We start from the raw sequence: 8,344 nt of genomic DNA, 5'->3' as shown, positions 1-8,344 counted from the left end.
GACTAAGTTTGTATGGTGTTTAAGGACTTGTAGGTATGCTTGGTTGAGGTCCTGGGGGCCTCGGGTTGATTTCAGGTGGTTAACGGATCAATTTGGACTTGTTGAAGTTGCAGAATTTCTGGTGTTTCCAGTTGCTGGTTCCTTCTTCGCGTTCGCGAAAAAGAACTGGAGGCAGGAGAGGGTTTGTGCTTCGTGTTCGCTATTAAGCTCCCCCATTAGCAAAGCTCTGAGGTAATTGGTCTACGCGTTCGCGATGAGGGTCCCACGTTCGCGTAGAGGAAGCTAGTCAACTGAGTCTCCATGCCATTTTGCCTACGCGTTTGTGATGTTAGTCCCGCGTTCGCGTAAGGTAAAGCTGAGTAAGCTTAGCATTCGCGATGAGTAATTTTGTGCTGACGCAAGATTGTGCTTCACGAACACGAGGGTTCTTCCGCGTTCGCGAAGAAGGGATCGCTGGGCAGTTATGTACATTTCAAAAACGAGGGTTTAACCATTTTTATCAAAACTTGAGATAGAGAGCTCGGATTTGGATGAAATTTTGGGGTATTTTCAGAGGAAGCTATTGGGTAATGATTCTTGTCTCATTTATGATTATATTCTATTAACCTATAGTTGATTCCATTCTTTAATTTTGGATTTGGGTTGAGAAAATTGAAAAAATGGGAAATGGTTCTTCAACCAAATTTTTGAGTTTTGATTAGGATTTTGATATCGGATTTAGATAATTTTGGTACGAGTGAACTCGTTAGTGAATGGGTGTTCGTATTTGGTGACTTTTACCAGATTCTGAGACGTGGGCCCGGGTTGACTTTTTGGGACAATTTTCTAATTTCTTGCTTAAGCTTTGATTTCATTAATTAGAATAGTTTCTTATAGTTATATTTATGGTATGTAATTGCTTTTGGTTAGATTTGGGCCATTCGGAGTAGGAAAGTTGTAGAAAAGGCATTCTTACTGATTGATTGAGCTTGGTTCGAGGTAAGTGGCTTGCCTAACCTTGTGTGGGGGAAATCCCCTTAGGATTTGGTATTGTTATGTTATGTGAGCGTCGTGTACGCGAGGTGATTAGTGCGTACACGGGCTAATTGTTGTTAAATCCGGTTTTTACTGAGTAGTAACCCATTTTCATCTTAATTGAGTTATACCAGCATGTGTAGTTATCCTGTTTAGTCTAATATCGCATGTCTACGTGCTTTAAATGCTTATTTGAACTCTGTGCAGCATGCCTTGTTAATTTCCTATTTTTCCTTGATCTGTATCAGTCTTAACTATAGAATTCTTGCTGTTAATTGTTGTATTTATCGGTTTGAGCTGTGTGTTTACTTTTCGGACTACGAGCGGTACCTCGGAAGACCCCCCTGCACATTTACTTTTGAGACTACGAGGCGGTACCTCGAGAGATCTCCTTGCACATTTACTTTTGAGACTACAAGGCGATACCTTGGGAGATCTCCTTGCATTTTCCTTTTGGGACTACGAGACGGTATCTCGGGATATCCCCTCTGTTTTATCCCTGTGTGTTGTACTGTTATTTTTCTGGGGTTTCCTCTCGGGATGTCTCTTATTACACTGCAATATTTTTCTGCCTTATTTATTGTATATACATATTGGTATCAGAGCTCTATGTTCATAGGTGTCGTGAGTTACAAACAGGTTTAGTAGAGTCCCGCGAATCGGTACGGAGACATATGTACTTATCTTCGGGAGGCTATGCAACTGTTAGGAAAATTTCTCTTCTTTTGATTCCTTGTCGTGCGAAATTGTTGACTTCAAAATTCTAAACTTCTGTCTTCTATTCTCTCACAGATGGTGAGGACACGTACAGTCGGATCAGATGACCAGGCACCCGCGCCCCCTGCTAGAGGCGCGAGAGGCCGGGGCCAGGGTAGGAGCCGAGGACGTCCACTTGGTGCAGCCAGAGCACCCGTGCAAGCTGCTACAGAGGAGCCACTAGTAGCTCCAGTCAACGCGAAGTCACCTGAGACACCTGTTACTGCACCAGCTCTTCAGGAGACCCTTGCGCAGTTCCTGAGCATGTTCGGTATTCTAGCTCAGGCAGGGTTGATTCCACTTGCTCTTGCCACATCTCAGGCCGGAGGAGGAGCACAGACCATCAGCGCCCGCACCCCAGAGCAGGGGGTTCAGGTCGATCAGGTTCCAGAGGTTATACCAGAGCAACCGGTAGCCCCAGTTCGGCCCGAGGGTAGGGCAGCAGCTTCTGAGGAAGAGAAACTCAGGCTCGAGAGGTACAAGAAGTACCACCCTCCTACTTTCAGTGGCTTGGCATTAGAGGATGCCTATGGTTTTCTTGAGGAGTGCCACCATATCCTCCGTACTATGGGCGTAGCAGAGTAGGTGAATGACATTTGGGTCACTTTGAGGAACATTGGCTCGACTTTGCCATGCCGATGAGGTATCCGCCATCTCATCCAAAATTTCACAAGCTTCGACATAAGGCGTGTTCATGAAGTTCCCACCGGAGAGGTGATTTACCACACATTGATTTGTTGTGTTGATCCCCTTGTAGAAGGTTTAATGGATCATGGCCTCGATCATATCATTATTCAAGCACTCTTTAACCATGGTACGATATCTTTTCCAAATCTCATGCAATGGCTCATTGGGCTTTTGCTCGAACGCAAGAATCTCATCCCGAAGTGTAGCCATATACCACGAAGAGAAGAATTTGGCAATGAATTTTTCCGCCAACTCATCCCATGTATGGATGGATGATTGGGCAATCTCTCTAACCAGTCCAATGCCTTTCCCGTAGAGAAAAGGGAAATAGCCTCAACCGCAGCGCGTCCTTGGCAAAATTGGTTTGCTTGCTCCCCCAACCAGAATAGACAAACCCTTTGAGATGCTTGTAAGAATTTTGACTCGGATCCCCGGTGAAGAATCCCCATTGCTCAAGTAGTGTAAGCATCACATTGGTGATTTGGAAGTTGCCCGCCCTAATGCGGGGCGGGACTATAGCACTTGCATAACCCTCATTCGGCAACACCCGGTGCGCTGCCGCTCTTGGTGGAGGTGGGGGAGGGATGGGAACATTATCATGAGACGGGTAGCCACGCCTATTTGCTTGAGGTTCGGGAAGAACCTCATCTCCTTGATCAACGTCCACTTCCTCCCCCAATGGCAAATTCCCGATGGGATCGTTGTTGATATCCATTCTCGTACCTATAATCAGTTCAAAAACAAAGTTAGTTACTCGGAAGGAAAAGAAGACAAATCACACAAAAACCTAGATATATAGCTAAATCCGTTTAACTCCCCGGCAACGGCGCCAAAAACTGATATCGCCTAAACTCACACCACAAATATAGGTTGTGAGGCGGTCGAAGCAATAATAAAAATCCAACGCAAGTCGGGGTCGAATCCACAGGGAGATAAATTTTGGATTAGGTATACACCTAGTGTAACTGTATGATGTGCCCCAAATTACACTTCCACATTTTAAATTGTTGTTTATACCTACTTTTAAGCTATTGATTGTAACTGTAGAGCTAAGAGACAATGTTTTTGGTTTGGTTGTTTATCAAGTTATGAAAGATCTAGGGTTATGACTTCCGCCTAGGTGGTTACCTAACGAATTGTAAACTCTATGGCAAGTTCGATTAGTCAGGATTGTATTATAGCAATCACACGCAATTACCCACTCAATACCTCTCGGTAGTTAGAGTAATTTTGCCCAATTTGGCTTTCTCAAGTCCAAATGAGTATTGCACAAAACAAGTGATAAATGCTCAAGTCCGGTCTTACTATCTCTAGATTCAACCCTTTAATTTGGCTATCAATTTCTTGAGTTCACCCCAATTCCTTGTTAGCCAAGTTTCCCTAGACTTAGTCTCTCTTTCTCAAGTAGATACTAGGTCAATTAGGCATGAACCAATGTTTGAAACCATTAATTCTTGAATTCAAGCAAGAACTAGGCTAAATACCACTAACACAAACACAAACAAGACTTAAATCAAACACCCATTATATACCCACACTAGGGTTGGGTCACAACCCTAGCTAGAAATTTAGCTACTCGTGGAAAATGAAGAAATTAAAGAAGAAACTAAGATAGAATTCACAATACTTGATTAAGGTAAGAAAATCTAATGCTTAAAAGCTAATCTAGTACAATGTTACCCAATACAGTAAATAAAAACGGCTCAGGTGCTCCCAACTTGCAACACTTGATCTAAACATGATAAAAAGTTATATTTATACTAAGATGAAAATATCTGACAAAATTGCCCCCGCGGAGGTTGTGCGGCTGCACAGTTCTCTGTGCGGTCCGCATGTTGAGATTGACTGGTCAATTAGGCTTTTTGCGGTTGCATAAATATGGAATGCGGCCGCACTTCATTTAATTGTGCAGACCTCACATTTTTTAGTGCAGCCGCACACTTGAACTTGGACTAGAGCTGGCCTTCATTATGCAGACCGCACGTTTATGAGTGCGGCCGCATTTTGGCCTACTGCAGCCGCAAAATAATAGTGCGGTCCGCACATCTTCAATCTTCCAACATGCAAGTTCTCTGAAGCTTGTTTTCTGCAGCCGCATGATAAGTGTGCGGTCCGCACTTTGTGAGGAAATTCCATCAGTGCTCCTTCAGAGTTTGCGGCCGCAAACAATATTGTGCGGTCCGCACTGTGGCCCTTTTTGCCTTGTTTTGGTCCTTGTCCAATTTTTGCTCCTTTTTGAGTTGATTTTCACTTCTTTGGCTCATTTCCTGATATTCCTACGACAAAGCACATTTCATTAGTTCTCGGGAATACCTTTAAGCGTTTTTGAGATAAAACGCAAGTAAAAGAGAACAAATAAGCAGTCAAAGTCCCTACTTATCAACTCCCCCAAACTTAAGATTTTGCTTGTCCTCAAGCAAATAAGGTAATTCCTACCTCCACAATAAAAGAACTATTTCAGCTGACCTAAGGTGAATCAAACACACATCAATTGGGACCATCAATTACCCACAACACGTATGAATTATCAACAATGCAATTATTTGACTTTTTGAGTACAATAGTTCTAATGTGACACTAGAGCATCAAGAGTTGACTTTATTCATCAAGGAATCTCGCTCTTTCATGTAGGTCATTGTGGATCCCAAACTCCTCCTCCTCTACTCTCCGTTAGCATATCTCACTTTAGAATGTAACACTCAATTCAAGGATTGTGAAAAGTTCGCTCATCTCTCTCAAAAGAATGTCACAAGTACGGCTTTAAGTACCATATGCTTGCCCCTCATGCAAATCACCACTAATGTAAGCTCACTCAACTTGAAATTATGTAGGGATTTTTCGGGATGTAATGAAGGCTTTTGGACTAAGGTATGATTTATTGGAATAGAATGGGTTCATCTTTCCTTAAGCACTCCGTTTTCTCTTTTTGGCTCATACTTTGTCGACTCTTTGAGTCATTTTTTTTTCCTCGGGGGAACTAGAGAGACTTAAAGTCACTCTTTCTTGGTCATGATACTCATTTTCTCCTTCTTTGTTTACTCCATACCTTTCATCTTTGCTTGTCTTTGAATCCCTTCAACTCTTTGCTTTATTCACTTTCTTTTTGGCATTTTTCTTTTTGTTCTTTCTTTATTTTCTTTGCCTTCCCTTTTCTTTATTTCTATCCTCTTCTTTTTACCTTTATATCACTTTCAAACTCCTCGTCTTTTCTGAAACTTATGCTTTAGCCAATTGTTTCTCAAGAATGCTAAGGAAAGATTGGGCGCCAAGAGAGGGTCATTACAAAACGGATAAAGTAACGTGGTTATTGAATGAAAAATGGCTTAGGCTCAAATGGGTTGACTAGGGATATCACATTGGTAGGCTATGGTAGATTTCAAATTGGATCAAGGAGAGCCTACAATCATTTCTCAAGCCAAGCTACACTTAGATTTTCGCCTAGAAAAACATTCGGGGAAAGTTCTAGACTATTAACATGGGTACATGGACTTGCAACTAATATCTCACCTCTCACGCTGCTGGATTGCTAAAGAGAACGGAGTCGAGGGCCCACAAAAACCCTAGTTAAGATTGAGAATCACAAATGGCTCGATTGAACCACTCGATGACTGCTTAAGTCAACACAAGAGTCAAAAGGTCACAACTAGAGCTATTTTCTCCAACAACTTGTATTTAACCATAAAGTCGTAGGTAAATGTGTTGGTACCAAGTGAAGCATGCTTTAGACCCTTTTATTCATTACTACTATTTTTGCCTAAACATAAAAGAAAGAAAGCGGACTCAATCCCTTAAGAAGGTTGTCACGTCATCCATCATTGGGAAGAGCCACCCGGTTCACACAAAACCCACCTTTGGAAAGAACCATGGCATTAAGAAAACCAAAGGCTTATTGCTCACCTAAACATAACAAGAAGCTACCAAATCAAAAAGAATCTACTAAAGTTATACTACTAAGAAAAATAAACTAAAGAAGCTATGAGATAAACTACGGAAAGTAAGACAAATGAATATACAAACCGAAGGGAAATGAATATATACATCAAATAAAAGGGAAGAATATATAAATAACCAAAGTGAAAATAAAGATAAAAGAAAAAGAGTATAAGAGTTATTACAGGACAAATGTCAATGTAACAATGAATCATCCAAAATAGACCACCCCCTGAATAAAAATAAGCATTGTCCTCAATGCTTAACAAAAATAATAACAAGGAAAGGTAGAGACTTAAGAGAACTCCCTATGTGGTCTCAGTCTACATGGCATCCTCAGCACCCTCGGTCTCCTCCAACGGTGTCTCATCATCACCTGGCTGAGGGACAACAGGGTTGCTGAGCATCTGGAGCATCTCCTCAGAGGTGTGGGCAGTAAGGTCCGGCTCCTCAGACAGGCCGGCTGCTGCCTCTGATGCCTCGGGTACTGCTGGTGCTGCTGGGGCTGTCTCCATAAGAAGGTCAAGAGGGATATCTCCAACTAATGCAAGCTTGGCTACCTGTTTGCTCAATCTGTCCATTGACTTCTTTGATGCCTGAGATTTCCTCATCTTCTTAACCTATTTGCCCAAATCCTCAATAGTTTTCCCGTGTACCACCACTGTAGCCATGATAGTCTCCTAGTTTTCCAGAATCTTCTTCAATGTTTCCTCCACTGACGGAGGTACCTGTGGTGCTGCTAGGGTAGAAGACTGTGATGCAACAACACCGGATATGTGATACAACTTTGAGGTAGCTACCTGCATCCAGTTGTTGAGACTCGCCAATGTTTGGGAGACTCGCAGCGCAGTGAGTGGATATGTGGAAGAGGAAGGCACTAGCACTGATGTAGATGGTCTAGCAGGTGGGAGGTGGTGGCATGTTAGCTGTCTCGGTGGAAGGACCGGCTACTGTGGAAGGCTCAGCAGCTGAATCAGTAACTACTACCGTTGGCTCCTCAGACTGGCCAGCGGAGGTAGTTGCCTTACCCTTAAACTTAGGGTTGTCAGCACCCTACAGGTGGTACCATGAGAAAGGCTTCTTGGCCTTTACTTTTGTATCAAATGTCCTCGGCTCCACCTTTCTATCATTGAAATACTCTGTGAGGAAGTTTGGATAAGGGTAGGATCTTTCACCTTTTTGGACAGCTAATATGATGTTGGTTGACATTATGGCACCCACATTGATCGGGTACCCAGCCATAACAAAATCCACCAGAACTGCTCGGGGAAGTGGGAGGTTGTTCTCATTTAGACACGGGTCAATACGGCAGCACATAAAGGTCTGCCACCCTTTAGCTTCAAAATTTAGGGTGGCACGGACTATTGGAACCCCTGCTGTAAGCCATGGGGGTGGTGGTCCTCGAGCAGCCAAATCTCAGCTAGCCACGGGCGAGCGGCATCACTGATAGCAAGCTTTTTCAAATACTGGACTACTTCTACTTCTTCAAATCCCACATAAGAGATCAAAGCGCAGGAGTCGAATCGGACTTTCAGATTTTATCACCTTTGTTATCTTAGTACCCTTCTTTATGTGAGCCACATTGGCATAAAATTCTTTAACCAAGTGCTCATTTGCATCAATGACACTTTGGGCGAGCCATTTCCATCCCTTTCACTCCCGGAACTGTCTAAGGACATTTAGATTGATAATGTCCAAATCCTTCAATAAGAACTATCGCTCAAGTGTGAGCGATCTCTGGGGCCACCACTCTCTGAACCTCGTGAAGGCAGTCAAACTCACAAACCGATCCTCCCATATTTCCTTCTTCTTCGACCTTTCAAGGCCGCCCACTAGAGTGTAACCTCCTCTACCATCATCATCATCATCTAAATCAATCGGTGCAGGAGGAGTGTGTGTAGAGGAGGGCTCTGAACCCTGGATACCAGCATCTGAACCCTTAGAAGAACTTGCTGAG

The sequence above is a fragment of the Nicotiana attenuata genome, chromosome 6 (assembly GCF_001879085.1).
Source record: "Nicotiana attenuata strain UT chromosome 6, NIATTr2, whole genome shotgun sequence".
Classification (NCBI taxonomy): domain Eukaryota; kingdom Viridiplantae; phylum Streptophyta; class Magnoliopsida; order Solanales; family Solanaceae; genus Nicotiana; species Nicotiana attenuata.
This window is presented reverse-complemented; position numbering follows the sequence as displayed.